Source organism: Balaenoptera acutorostrata, chromosome 20, assembly GCF_949987535.1.
Source record: "Balaenoptera acutorostrata chromosome 20, mBalAcu1.1, whole genome shotgun sequence".
In the NCBI taxonomy this organism is placed as follows: Eukaryota; Metazoa; Chordata; class Mammalia; order Artiodactyla; family Balaenopteridae; genus Balaenoptera; species Balaenoptera acutorostrata.
Window position 1 is genome coordinate 61148933 of NC_080083.1, and position 13707 is coordinate 61162639.

Sequence of the window (13707 nt, forward strand, 5' to 3'; positions counted from 1 at the left end):
GGCAAACTACTTGAGTACTCCCTTTATACTTTTTTCATAAGATTCCTTTATTTAACTGCTCTTAATTACATCCAGTTGCGTTGGCTCTATCAGGTTGCTTTTAATAGCACTTCTAGTAAACAGAACTACAGAGAAAAATCTTGGTTGGTACCGGTCGCTAGGATGGGGGTGTAAGTCATAGGTATGAACTGCTTGTGTACTTGGGCTGGGAGAACAGTTATGGGGGTCAGTATGGGGGTGGGCAGGTAGAGAGAAAGGGGAGACAGGAGAGACATTGCGATGCTATGAGATTAGTGATTCTCAGCTAGCGGTGATCAACCATCCCCTGGAGATATTTGGCAACGTCCGGAGACTTTTTCTGTCCTCACAATTTGGGGACGAGGGAAAGGGTGGTGGAGGGCTTGCTACTGGAATCTAGATGAGAGAGGCTACAGCGTCTGCTAAGAATCCTACAGAGCAGAGAGCTGCTCACCACGGCCCCCAGCAAAGAATTCATATTGAGCCCCAAACGTGAATAATGCCAAGGTCGAAAAACTCTGCATTAAATAGAAGAGGGAAAAAAATGCGTTTGCCTCCATTATTTCCTATCCCCCAAGGAAACTAACAATTATCTGAACTTATAAGCACTTGTATATTCTTCTGAATTCTACTAAAGGATAACAACTAACCCATTATTATTACTGACCCATTGTTAGTGAAAATACTTGCCGAAGATTCTTCTCAGGCTCCACTTCACATCGTCTTGGCCCTTCTTCCACTGAGACCATTGCTAAGGCAGCAACTGCCAGCAGTGTCATCTGACAGCCTCTTGCTTCAGCTGCGCTTTCTGCCCTGGGGCCTCTCTGACACCCACACAGTGGGATGATTACCAGAACCTTCCGGGCACTCATACATGTGCATCCCGGAAGCTCTAAGGAATTGCTGCCCCCGGGGTCAACATTTGAACCTTGGAGGATGGGAACTAGTGCATAAATCTCCTCTTCTGCCTTCTTTCAGACGGGCAGTTCTAAACCGCATTGAGCCCAGATCTTTATGCCTGTGGGCATAGGCAATGGAGCTACTAAAGCTCAGTGGAGACCACTCGACGAGGCTGCTATTAGCGGGCTTTCTCACCAATCTTTTCTTTCTTTTTTAATTTTTATTGGAGTAGAGTTGATTTACAATATTGTGCTAGTTCCAGGTGTACAGCAAAGTGAATTAGTTATACATATACATGTATCCACTCTTTTTTAGATTCTTTTCCCACATAGGCCATCACAGAGTATTGAGTAGAGTTCCCTGTGCTGTACAGTAGGTCCTTATTAGTTATCTAGTTTATATATAGTAGTGTGTATATGTCAACGCCAAGCTCCCAATTTATCCCTCCCCCGCCCTTACCCCCCGGTAACCATACGTTTGTTTTCCACATTTGTGACTCTATTTCTGTTTTGCAGATAAGTTCATTTGTAGCCTTTTTTTTAGATTCTACATATAAGCGATATCATATATTTGTCTTTGTCAGACTTACTTCACTCAGTATAACAATGTCTAGGTCCATTCATGTTGCTGCAAACAATAAATGCTGGAGAGGGTGTGGAGGAAAAGGGAACTCTCCTACACTGTTGGTGGGAATGTAAATCGGTACAGCTGCTATGGGAACAGTATGGTAGAACTACCAGAGGATCCAGCAATCCCACTCCTGAGCATATATCCAGAGAAAACCATAATTTGAAAAGACACATGCACCCCAGTGTTCATAGCGGCACTATTCACAGTAGCCAAGACATGGAAGCAACCTACATGTCCATCGACAGAGGAATGGATAAAGAAGATGCGGTACATAAATACAGTGGAATACTACTCAGCCACAAAAAAGGACAAAAGAATGCCATTTCCCCACCAATCTTGCTCGCCTTCTCCAGTCCACCACGCCTCGTATCTGAGATTACTTCCCCAAAGAAACTACCCCATACAGCCCTTGCCTCAGGCTTTTCTTTCTAAGGAACCTAGGCTAACAACATGCTCCTTAAGAATTTTTTTTTGTCAAAGATTTTCCTCCCGAGTGGCAGATAAGGATTATTATGGGTTTCATAGAGTCTCTTAGCTCTAATTTCAAGGAATAATCACAATAATAAATATTAACAATAACAAAAGTAGTTATTTATGATAGTCTTCCTTACAGAAAATGAAACTTAGATTCAGAGAGATGGAACTTTGTAGAAATCCCTTGTGGAAAGCCAGGATTTGACCCCAGTCTGCTTGAGCTCAAAGTTCTTACCACACAGGGGCTAGAAGTTTTCCTAGAAGCAGTATGAAGTCCAGGTACAAAGCCTGAGAACAAAATATTTCCTTCTGCAAAACCACCTTGCTACCATATCCTAACTCGTTGAACCTGTCACGATTGCAATACAACGTCTAACACAACAAGGTATTTAAGGTCATGTTGGAATTTCACGTAGAGTTAACTACTGAGTAGGAGCGATTATCTACAATAGTCATAGGGCGCCAAAGCGAGTCTAAGAGCACGGTGGTCAACATAGGGGAAACCGTGCGTGCACATCTAATGTGTGTATGTGTGTGTGTTTGTGTCTGTGTGTGTCTGTACTTCTGTGTGTATGTGAGGGAGAGACAGTCAGAGGAAGAGACGGAGAGAGGAAAAAAAAAGGGAGGAAGGGAGGTAGAGAAGGACAGAGAGAGAGAGATTTTGAACCTCCAGCCCTAAAGCCAAAGGCCAAATTGTAATTAGGTTTTGTAGTCCATTGTTTCATATAACTGTCACACTCCATTTATGTGAACAGTCAAGAGCTCCCTCAGCGGCTGGAGGAGCTTCACAGTGAGTGTGATTGTACAGGGAAGGACACAGCTTTGCCTTTACAAAACTAGGAGGTGTCAATGCCCTGACTTTACCTCCTTTAATACTGTGATTGTGCATGACGGTGGTTGTCTGCAAGTAATGGTGCTGTTGGATTTTGTTGTTACTTTTTTGTTTTGCGTTTTTATTTTTTTTCTGAAATGAGCATTAGTTTAAAGGTTTCCAGGGCACTAGTCTTTGAATCAGAAAACCTACATTGAAGTTCTCTCAATTACTTAATGTAGCTCTGAATAATAGTCATAGCAGAAATAGTTGTACTGGTAGTAGAAGTAATAATTAAAACCAACGAATGCTTATTGACCATAAATTATGTGCCAGGCATTCTGTTAAATGCATTACATGTGTCAGCTCATTTAACTTCCCTCAATAACGCTAGGTGGTGAATACTGTCATTGTCACCATTGATGAGATGATTTATTAAATACAACTAAAGGTAGAGATATTAACTCATCCAAAGTCACACAGCCAACAGGTAGGATACTCAGGACCCAAATGAGTCTCCACGCTCCTAACCCTTTTCTACTCTGCCACCTTATGGAACACTGAGCTTCAGTCTGCTTACCCATAAAACGGAGCTGGTCCTCCTTTCTCCGTGTAGGTGTTGCTGCAGTCGGGGTCTTTCTTTTAAGGAGGGTGGAGAGAGGATGAATGATACCACATATCTGATTGGAAACTCTTCCTTGAAATCCACAAGCTAAACTGGCATTTTGGAACGTCGTTTCTGTAACAGATGAAAATGCCGATATGAGACAGATGTGGAGCACAGCGGATTATGCTCAACTTAATAACTTTCCACCGCACTGGGGGACTGTCCACTGCCCACCCTGGCCTTTCTGATTTTTCTGACACATCTCAATCACAGTCACACCTCGAGAACTTTACAGTCGGAACTTTTAGTCATAGGGGAGACTTTTAGTAAAGTCAAACTGGTTGAAAATAGTAACATGTTCTTTCTTGGCCCGAGAGGTTGTCAAGCAGTGGTGGGCAGCGGGGGTGTGGACAGAGCTTGGACGCGTGGGCTGGGGTGTCCGCACGCGAGCCTGGGGGCCTCCTCAGGTGGCCCCAGAGGTGGAAGCAGCCAGAGGTGAGAGAAGAAGGAAAAACAGGCTTACTTAGGGATGGGGCTGGCTCTCCCCATGCCACCAGCTCTCCCCATGCTGCCATGTGTCAGTGAAGAGTGCCAGAAAGTTCAAGGTATTCTAAATGTCAAGCAAGCCTTCCAGGTTGTTAGGGAGGCTTATTTGTCAAGGTGGGATTATAGAAAATATTGTATTAATGGTTTGTAAGCTTGATTTGTAACTTTCAAGTATTTAGATGGGGGCCTACAGCCCGGACCCCAGCGAGAGGAGGGCGTGGCCTGCGTATTGCTATTAACGGCTTCTCTCCTCAACAAGCGGGCTCCTTTTTGCCCTTCAGATACCTGCATACATGGTATCTTCTGAGAAAGGCCATCTCTGGCCACCCTGTTCTGCACAGCCCTCCCAATACAAGCCGGTCACTCTCTACTCCTTTCCTATTTTATCCACAGCTTTTGCATTATCTGCTTTCTTGTTTATGGTACCTCCAGGCCAGAATGTTTCCTCCTTGGAAGCGAACATCTTGCTTCACTTCTTCATGGCTGAGTTCCTAGTGCCTAGAAACACAAAATTAGTGTTCCATAAATATTTATTTGATGAGAGAATAATGGATAAATTGATAAAATATATGTATATATCTGCACTTTTGTCTTAATAATAATAAAGAGCTGTATTGTGTCTGATGCTTTTTTATAATTTTTATTTTATATTGGACTATAGTTGATTTGAAACGTATTAGTTTCGGGTGTACTGCAAAGTGATTCAGTTATACAAATATCTATTCTTTTTCAAATTCTTTTTCCACTTAGGTTTATTACAGGATATGGAGTAGAGTTCTCTGTGCTACACAGTAGGTCCTTGTTGGTTATCTATTTTAAATATAGTAGTGTGTATATGTTAATCCCAAACTCCCAATTTATCCCTCCCTGATGCTTTTTTTAATGTCGGTACACAATCCTCTCTTATTCCTTTTGGACTTGATAGCCAGCTAATTATAGAGTTAACAGCACTCAACAATTATTTTGAGAATGGAGCAGGAAAGAGAAGCAACCGATATGGGAATAAACAGTGTGTCTTATGTTAAACAAAACGGCAAACAAAATAGTTTTACCCGTCCCTCTCCCAGTCCCATTCGGATCTAAGGCAAAGTCAAACATGATTTTTTTTTTTGGCCCTATAAGAGGATGTTACACTTGTTACAAGTGTTACACATATGCTGATTCTTTTCTGAGACTAAAGAAAGTGCTGGGGATGCAGATTTCAATAATGACATGGTCAAGGCCCAGAGTTTCTTACATTAATAACTTGAACCTCATTTTCTGAGAAAATATACACATTGTCTCAGATCTTAAAATAGTTTATGTATTTCAGTCACTCCATAATTATTATTTTTTTATAAATTTATTTATTTTATTTATCTATTTTTGGCTGCGTTCGGTCTTTGTTGCTGCACGCGGGCTTTCTCTAGTTGCGGTGAGCGGGGGCTACTCTTTGTTGCGGTGCGTGGGCTTCTCATTGTGGTGGCTTCTCTTGTTGCAGAGCATGGGCTCTAGGTGTGCGGGCTTCAGTAGTTGCAGCACACGGGCTCAGGAGTTGTGGCGCACGGGCTTAGCTGCTCCGCGGCATGTGGGATCTTCCCGGACCAGGGCTCGAACCCGTGTCCCCTGCACTGGCAGGCGGATTCTTAACTGCTGCACCACCAGGGAAGCCCCTCCATAATGACTGAATGTTATTTTTAAATGCCAAATATTATACTTATATATTTCATATCAATATTCCTACAAATTATATTTAGGTAAATAAATCTATTTTGAAGGAAGAGGGATTTGGGCTTCGGGGTATGTTTAATAATCTATTTGTTTCTGTCATTGTTGATAAAAAACATTCCATTTCAACACTTTGTAAAAGGATACACATGGAGCAAGCAACCTATTTATTTATTCCTTAGTCCAAATTAAAACTGGTACATAATTGCCATATCTTCAGTTCTTCGAAAACAGAGCTTTGAACCTATACAATCATATTCTGTTGAAATGAAATTAACTGAGATTCAGTAAAGACTGCTTCATGCTCAGTAAATCCAACTCATTGTCTTAAATACACCAGCTTACATACGATCCCCATTTCCCCTCCTAGCTACTTTATTCCCCTTCTTTTCTCCTTTTGAACTGCCGACCCAAGTTAGTAGCCAAACATAATAATACAGTGTTTGATCCTCTGGAAACCCATAAAACTACAAACCAGCAACCACCAGGATGTTGGCAGAATTTCTGTAGACAGCAACCAGCAGGGGACTGTTTTTTGGAAATGAAGCAGTGCATCGCGACCACTGATACATCAGTACGGAAGGTAATAACCTCTGCCAGGGCCTGTCCCCACCTCACTCTTAGAACCATTTGAGATGGGGAGAGAGAATTCATCTTTTACAAGACTAAAGCCTTCTTTCTTCTAGCTTTTACTATTTAAAGTTCTCTCCTTCGATTCATTTTAAAATTCATTCTGCCTATTTTTATTAAGCACAGATGGACTTTTAGAGCCCTGAGCTAAGTACTATAAAGGATAAACATATAAATGAAATGCACCCTCTACATTCCTTCAAGAATAATAAACTCTAACGGCAACTTTAAGTTCTCAGGTAGTGAGGGACTCTCTCCTCGCTACCACAGAAATATTTGATTAATGATACAGCTGAATCCAAATGAATCCAAATGAAAGGAAGGGAAGTTCCCAGGTTCCAGAAATAGAGAGGCAACTCCAGCTAGAGAGAGAAGCTTACAAACGCTTGCCAGAGGGACCCCAGAAACTAACAGAACAGCTAGGCCGTGGAGACTGGGACTGGTATTTTAACTCATGCAGATGAACAGGAGAGGTTGCATTGACCTTGCATTAGATTGAGATTTACAATTAAGCCTTACATCCGGCTAGGGCTGGGCTAGGTTTAAATCTTCTATACGGGGTGGGCTAGCTAAGTCCGTTCATCAGCTTGTGTGTGTGGCGATGAGAACGTATATCTCTGCCTGAGCTCTTCTTAATGGGAGGACAAAATAAAGCATCCTATTGGAAGTTAAGAGTCTCAGACCAACACCACTGGTGTGGAGCGAAGTTTATGCAACCCACATGGTGCCTGTATACCCCAAGGTGAGAAATCGGTGTAAAAGCAGGTCACTAGCCCTTGAAATCCTAGAAACAAATTGCAGAGCAAACTAAACACACACATTTTCACTGAGAAAATGATCAACCTCTGCTGAGGACTGTTGCTACGTCTTCTTGAGATCATGAATGTTGCAGCTCACACACACAAAAAACCATTTCATGAGGTCAGCAAACAAGAGGATGAGCATACAAGACTTGAAGTAACAGAATAATGTCAAAAGATATAACACAGGTAGGTGTCAAATAATGAAGGATATAAAATGAACAATGGAAACATGAGAAAAAAAAGCTAGGCTGATTTATAGAAGGGGGGGAGACCAGAATTAAAAAATGTAATCAAAGAAAGAAAAAAGATCATTGGACAAAATTAAGCTGCTGTTGAAATGAGAATTAGTAATCTGGAAGACAGAGCTGAGGACATTATCCAGAATGCAGCACAAAGAGAAAGGGAAATTCAGAATATAAGACATCAAGAGAAATAAGAAGGATAGAATAAGAAAGTATAAAAATGGCTACTAGGAATTACAAAAGGAGAAAAATGGAGAATAGAGAATAAATGAAATATTTAAAGAGAGAGTAGCTGAAAATTTTCCAGAATTTCTGAAACAGATGAATCTTCACATTTTAAAATCACAGTCTGATATCTGGTTAAAAAGGAGATTAAAGGAGTTCTGAGCCCAGTAGTAGAATATACTAATATTCCTGCAGATAACAACTACAATCAAGTAAAATGTAAAAGCAACTTTGAAGGCACTGCAGAGTGATGAAAAAGAGCAGAAAGTTGGGGACATTGGATCTTTGAAGGAAGGGAACCACACTGGGTGAGACCCCTATTTATACAGCATGTTCTCCTGAGGGCATTTTCCATTGTACAAAGTAGCTGGGACTTGTCACTCTATATGCAAAAATTAATTCAAGAAAAATAAAGTATAAAGTTATAAAATAATGTAAGAGTTAAATCTAGAAAGACACATAGGAGGACATCTTCTCCACCTTAGAGTAGACAAGACAGGATGTACTAACCATGAAAAAAAAAGTAATTGATACATTGGACATCATCAAAATGAAAACATCTCTTCTGACAACACCAGTAAGAAAATGAAAAGGCAAACCACAGCCCAGCAGAAAACATTTACAATTAATCTACCTGAAAGAAAACCACTATATCAAGAATATATAAAGAACTGTTTGCATCTGTACAGATTTTTCTATCACATCTTATGTTAGTTTTGGTGGTTTGTGTCCTTCAAGGAAGTTGTCCCATTTCAACTAAATTGTCAATTTTTTTGCCAATTTTTTTGGCATAAAGCTGTTCATGATATTCCAGTTATCCTTTGTGATTTCCCTTTGCATCCAACAACTGCACAATAATCTTTTCAAGCCCACATGAAATGTTTACCAAGATAAACTATATGCTGGACCACATGGACCAAACATCATATGCGGGATAATAAAACAGGTTTTAATAACTTTCAAAGGTTTAAAATCATACATTGCCTGTTTTGAGACTACCATTAAACCAAATGGAAAGCAATAACAATAAAATATGTAGACGTCTAGAAAATTAAAATATTTTTGTAATTAATCAACATCCTAAATAGTACACAGATCAAATGAAAAATAAGAAGGGAAATTAGAAAATATCTTGAACTGAATGGTAAGGAAAAGATATCAAAGATTGAGAGATGCAGCTAAAGCAGTGCTTAGGAGGAAATGTATACCTTTAAATATTTAAAATCAATGTTTAAAATTGTAATAGTTTAAATCAATGCCTAAACATTAAAATGTTGAAAATCAATCATCGAGCTTCCAACTTAAGAATTTAGAAAAACGGGAAAATATAACACAAGGTAAGTAGAAGAAAGGAAACAATAAATATAAGGATGAAATTCAATGAAGCAGAGAAAAAGAAAGAAAATCGGCAAAGCCAAAAGTTGGTTCTTTGAAAAATGTAATAAAATTAAGAAACCTCTAGTTAACTAAATATCTATTAAAAACGTGAGTTCCTAACCAAAAATACTCCCATAAAGAAATCCCTAGGCTCAAGTCATTTACTGATCAATTCTGAATACTACAGCTAACTGTTCCATGCTCATGTATCAGAAGATTCAACATTGTTAAAACGTAAATTTTCTACCCAACTGATCCACAGATTTCAACTACTCCAGTATAGATCCAGGGAGGTTTTTCTGAGAAACTGAAAAACTGATTCTAAAATTTATATGGTCATGAAGACAAAGTAGAATAGAAAAAATCTTAAAAAGGAAATTCAAATATTTAAATTTCCTGATTTTAAGTCTACTATAAAGCTACAATAATTCAGACAATGTGGTACTGGCATAAAGGATAGACACATAGATCAACAGAACAGAAGAGGGTCCAAAAGTAGGTTGATATATACTGTTGCTTGATTTTCTACAACAGAAGCAAGGTTGGAGGAAAAGGTTTTCCCCAACAAGCAGCTATCTATGGAAAGAGAAAGAGAGAGAGAAAGAGAGAAAGGAAGAAAGAAAGGGGGAGGGAAGGAGGGAGGGAGGGAGAGTGGGAGGGAGGGAGGAAGGGAGGAAGGAGGAAGGAAGGAAGGAAGGAGGGAGGGAGGAAGGAAGGAAAGGAAGGAAGGAAGAAGGAAGGAAGGAACGAAGGAAGGAAGAAGGAAAGGAAGGAAGGAAAGGAAGGAAGGAGGAAGGGAAGGAAGAAGGAAAGGAAGGAAGGAGGAAGGAAGAAGGAAGGAAGGAAGGGAAGGAAGGAAGGAGGAAAGAAGGAAGAAGGAAGGAAAGGAAGGAAGGAGGAAGAAAAGGAAGGAAGGAAGGGAAGGAAGAAGGAAGAAAAGGGAGGAAGAAGGAAGGAAAGGAAGAAGAAAAGGAAGGAAGGAAGGAGGGAGGGAGGGAGGAAGGAAAGGAAGGAAGGAAGGAAGGAAGGAAGGAAGGAAGGGAGAGAGGGGGAGGGAGGGCGGGAGGAGGGGTGAGAGAGAGAGAACCCCAGGACTTCCCTCATATGATATGGAAAAAAAAAACAACTCAAGATAGATCATCGACCTAAATGTTAAGAACCAAAACCAAAACCTTTAGAAGAACAGTTGTTAAATCTCAGTGGCAAGTGCAGAGGTGTGTGATATAATTTTCTGTATTCCTCTGAATATGTGAAGCATTCTATTTAATAATTTAACTTTAACAATTTTTTAATCTTCTTCAATTTATGAGCTAAATTGTGGCATGGCATGTCTTGCTGACTTCTCAAAGTATTCCCTGGGCTTCTGTCTTCAGCTTTTTTGCCTTGTTTCAAGCACTTCTGCTGAAAGTTCACAGTTCTTACTAGATGTCACTCTTTCCCCATATGGTGACCACCACCTATACGACTCAGGAATGATTAGCTCTGAACTCCGGATTCATTTAGCCAATTGCCAATTAACTGTTTCCACCCAGACATCACATGGACAAATAAGATCCACCTCATCCTAGTAGAGCTGAATAACTGCCTCTTCCACATATGCCTCTTTTTTGTTTAAAGGCACTCTACCACAGAGCTAATCTAAAGCTCGAGAGATCTCTAGACTTGTACTGAATATTTTGCCTTTATCACCACATCCAAAGAGTCATAAGTAACGGTGATTTTATCTTCCAATGTTTTATGAAATATTTTCACCTTCCAGTTTCTGCTGAAATAAGAGTTAGTTTGTTTTTTGTTTTTATCAAACCTAGAAAATGTGTCCTAAATGGTCTTTTGAGGCCCTGTCTTCCACACTTACAGCTTTATAATACGTCCTCCACTCTGCCATTAGACCTATTTTTAAAATTTTTTTGGTCATAATCTGATGCTAACCTACTATTCAGTCCTTTTTCATAAACCTTCATGCCTAACACTCCAGCCTTGCAAAACTACTCCGTTATCCACTAAATACACTGTTTCATGCCCTGATATGTGGGGCTCCCTATATTTTAAAACCTTTCCTTCCCTCACTATCAAATATCAATTTGTCTTTTAGTTCCCTGTTGAAATTTCTCCTTCATAAAATCTTCCTAGCTTCCTTAGACAGACTGAGCCACTTTTTTCTCTATTCCCATAGTATTTTTGTGACTATTTCTAACTGTGGTACTTATCACTGTATCTTAATGGCCGCTTCTCTGCCTCTCTTTTCCGATAGAATCTGAGCCTACCACTGGCAAAACCTAAGTCTTACTTACAATGACAATCCTGAATACAGGCCTGGGCTTAATCAGTACTCAAAACATGTTGAATAAGTTAATATATAAGAATGAATTAAGAAACACAAATCCTTGGGAGTTTCTTGGTTGCCTAGTGGTTAGAATTCTGGGCTTTCAATGCCGTGGCCCAGGTTCAATCCCTAGTTGGGGAACTGAGATCCTGCAAGCCTTGTGGTGTGGCCAAAAAAAAAAAAAAAAAAAAAAAAAGCACAAATTCTTTTATTGTCCTTATAGAGGCATCTCTATCTCATAGTCAAAAATGTTCCTTTGCCATTAACTTTGAAGATCAAACTTGAGATATTTTCATGGATGAAAGTCTTTAGAACTTTAGCTATCCTGGAAAGGAGACGGGAATTCACATTTATTTTACCTTCTACAGACGAGCCATTGTGCTCCACGATTTAAATATATTATCTCATTTAATCCTCCCAGCAACCCTTTAAGATATTAGTTTCAAAGAAGTGACTGAATTAGATTAGGTTTGGCCAAGACTAACAGAAAATGTAACAGTGGTTTAAACTATCCTCAGGGACTCAAGGCCCTTCAACCTGGCTATATTACCATTTTCTACATCTTGGTCCAAGATGATCGTTCCAGCCCTGGAAGGAAGGAAAAAAAGAAAAAGTACATGGTTCCTCCTTCCAGGAAGTTATACCACAGTTTTCACTTATATATACCACTGGTTGGAACTTACTTAATTGGGACACATTAACTGCAAGGAAATCTTGGAAAGGTAGGGTTTTAATTTTTTTTTAATTTAATTTTTATTTTATATTGGAGTATAGTTGATTTACAATGTTGAGTTAGTTTCAGGTGTACAGCAAAGTGAATCAGTTATACATAAACATATATCCATTCTTTTTCAGGTTCTTTTCCCATATGGCTTATTAAAGAGTATTGAGCAGATTTTCCTGTGCTGTACAGTAGGTCCTTGTTGATTAGCTATTTTATATCTAGTAGTGTGTATATGTTAATCCCAAACTCCTAATTCATCCCTCCCCCCCACCTTTCCCCTTTGGTAACCATAATTTTGTTTTCAAAGTCTGTGAGTCTGTTTGTTTTGTAAGTAAGTTCATTTGTATCAGCTTTTTTTAATATTCCACAATATGAGTGATATCATATATGTCTTTCTCTGTCTGACTTAACTTCACTCAGTATGACAATCTCTAGGTCCATCCATGTTACTGCAAATGGCACTATTTCAATCTCTTTTTTTTTATGGCTAATACTCCACACTTCTTTATCCACTCCTCTGTTGATGGACTCTTAGGTTGCTTCCATGTCTTGGCTATTGTAAATAGTGCTGCAGTAAACATTGGAGTGCATGTATCTTTTCAAATTATGGTTTTACCCAGATATATGCCCAGGAGTGGGAAAGGTAGTAGTTTTAGATGTGCGTGAGCCTAGATAAAAACTGGCATATGTATGGGGGTTTTATTTCCATAGACGAAGGATAAAAACAGATTTTGGGTGGTTAAATTAGAGTATCTGCCCTGATAAAACCAGCATTCAAACATATATCTGTCAGACCTCAAAACACATGCTCCCAATCTGGTGGTCCTGACCCGTCTCTTCTATTCTAAGTCATCTCATTTTCCCAAGCCCTTTCCTTCTTTGTTAAACAGTGAATATTTATTTCAATCTGTATGTTTCAGATCCATGTACACTTAGCACATAAAAATATGTATGAGGTCAGAGATGAGGAAAACCCAAACTGATGTCTAAAAAAACCTTGAGTTAATTTTATAAACATTTTTCATCTTCTTTAAAGTATGAACTTACTCTTTGTTAAAAATTTCTAGTCACAGAATTAAAAGAATCCAACATAGTTTTAAGGTTCTCAAGTGGTCTCCCTTAGGATGAAAGAAACTGGTAATTGGCTAAGAAATCCACACTAAACTTAAGTAATTCGGATTTTATTACGAAACATTCATTTTTTTGTGAATTCCTTACAGCAAAGTAAAACAGTGAGAGGCTCATGGTTCTCATCTGTGTTGATCGAAATCACTATTTAGAAAAAGAAAGATTAAAGAAAAAGCTAAATCTGGTCAAAGTTACCCCAAATGAGGAAATCCTCTTCATGGGTGAAACACGTAAGCCCTGCAAAACCATGTTTTATCCTAGACTTAGAGGTTCTTCAAATTCTTGCAGGAAAGACAAGTTTATCAGTGTCAACACAAAGAAATACAGTACTACCTCGTTTTATTGTGCTCTGCTTTATTGCACATCACAGAGACTGTATTTTTTTACAAATTGAAGGTTTGTGGCAACCCTGCATCGAGCAAGTCTATTGGCACCATTTTCCCAACAGCCTTTGCCCACGTCGTGTCTCTGTATCACATTTCGGTACTTGTGCAGTATTTCAAACTTTTTCATTATTATTATATTTGTTATAGTGATCAGCGAGTGGTCAACTTTAATGTTA

The 13707-nt window shown here is 39.2% G+C and overlaps 1 protein-coding gene across 5 annotated transcripts in view; it reads right to left on the bottom strand.

Moving 5' to 3' along the window:
- The window catches only part of KCNJ16 (potassium inwardly rectifying channel subfamily J member 16), a 358272-nt gene that overhangs the window by 108602 nt on the left and 235963 nt on the right, over positions 1 to 13707 (bottom strand). For all 5 annotated transcript variants that reach the window (XM_057536933.1, XM_007185589.2, XM_007185585.2 and 2 more), the window contains 2 exons: positions 4413 to 4484; positions 3414 to 3572 (listed from right to left, as the gene is read on the bottom strand). The gene's annotated coding sequence lies outside the window, so the exon portion shown is untranslated. The remainder of the gene's footprint in view (positions 1 to 3413; positions 3573 to 4412; positions 4485 to 13707) is intronic.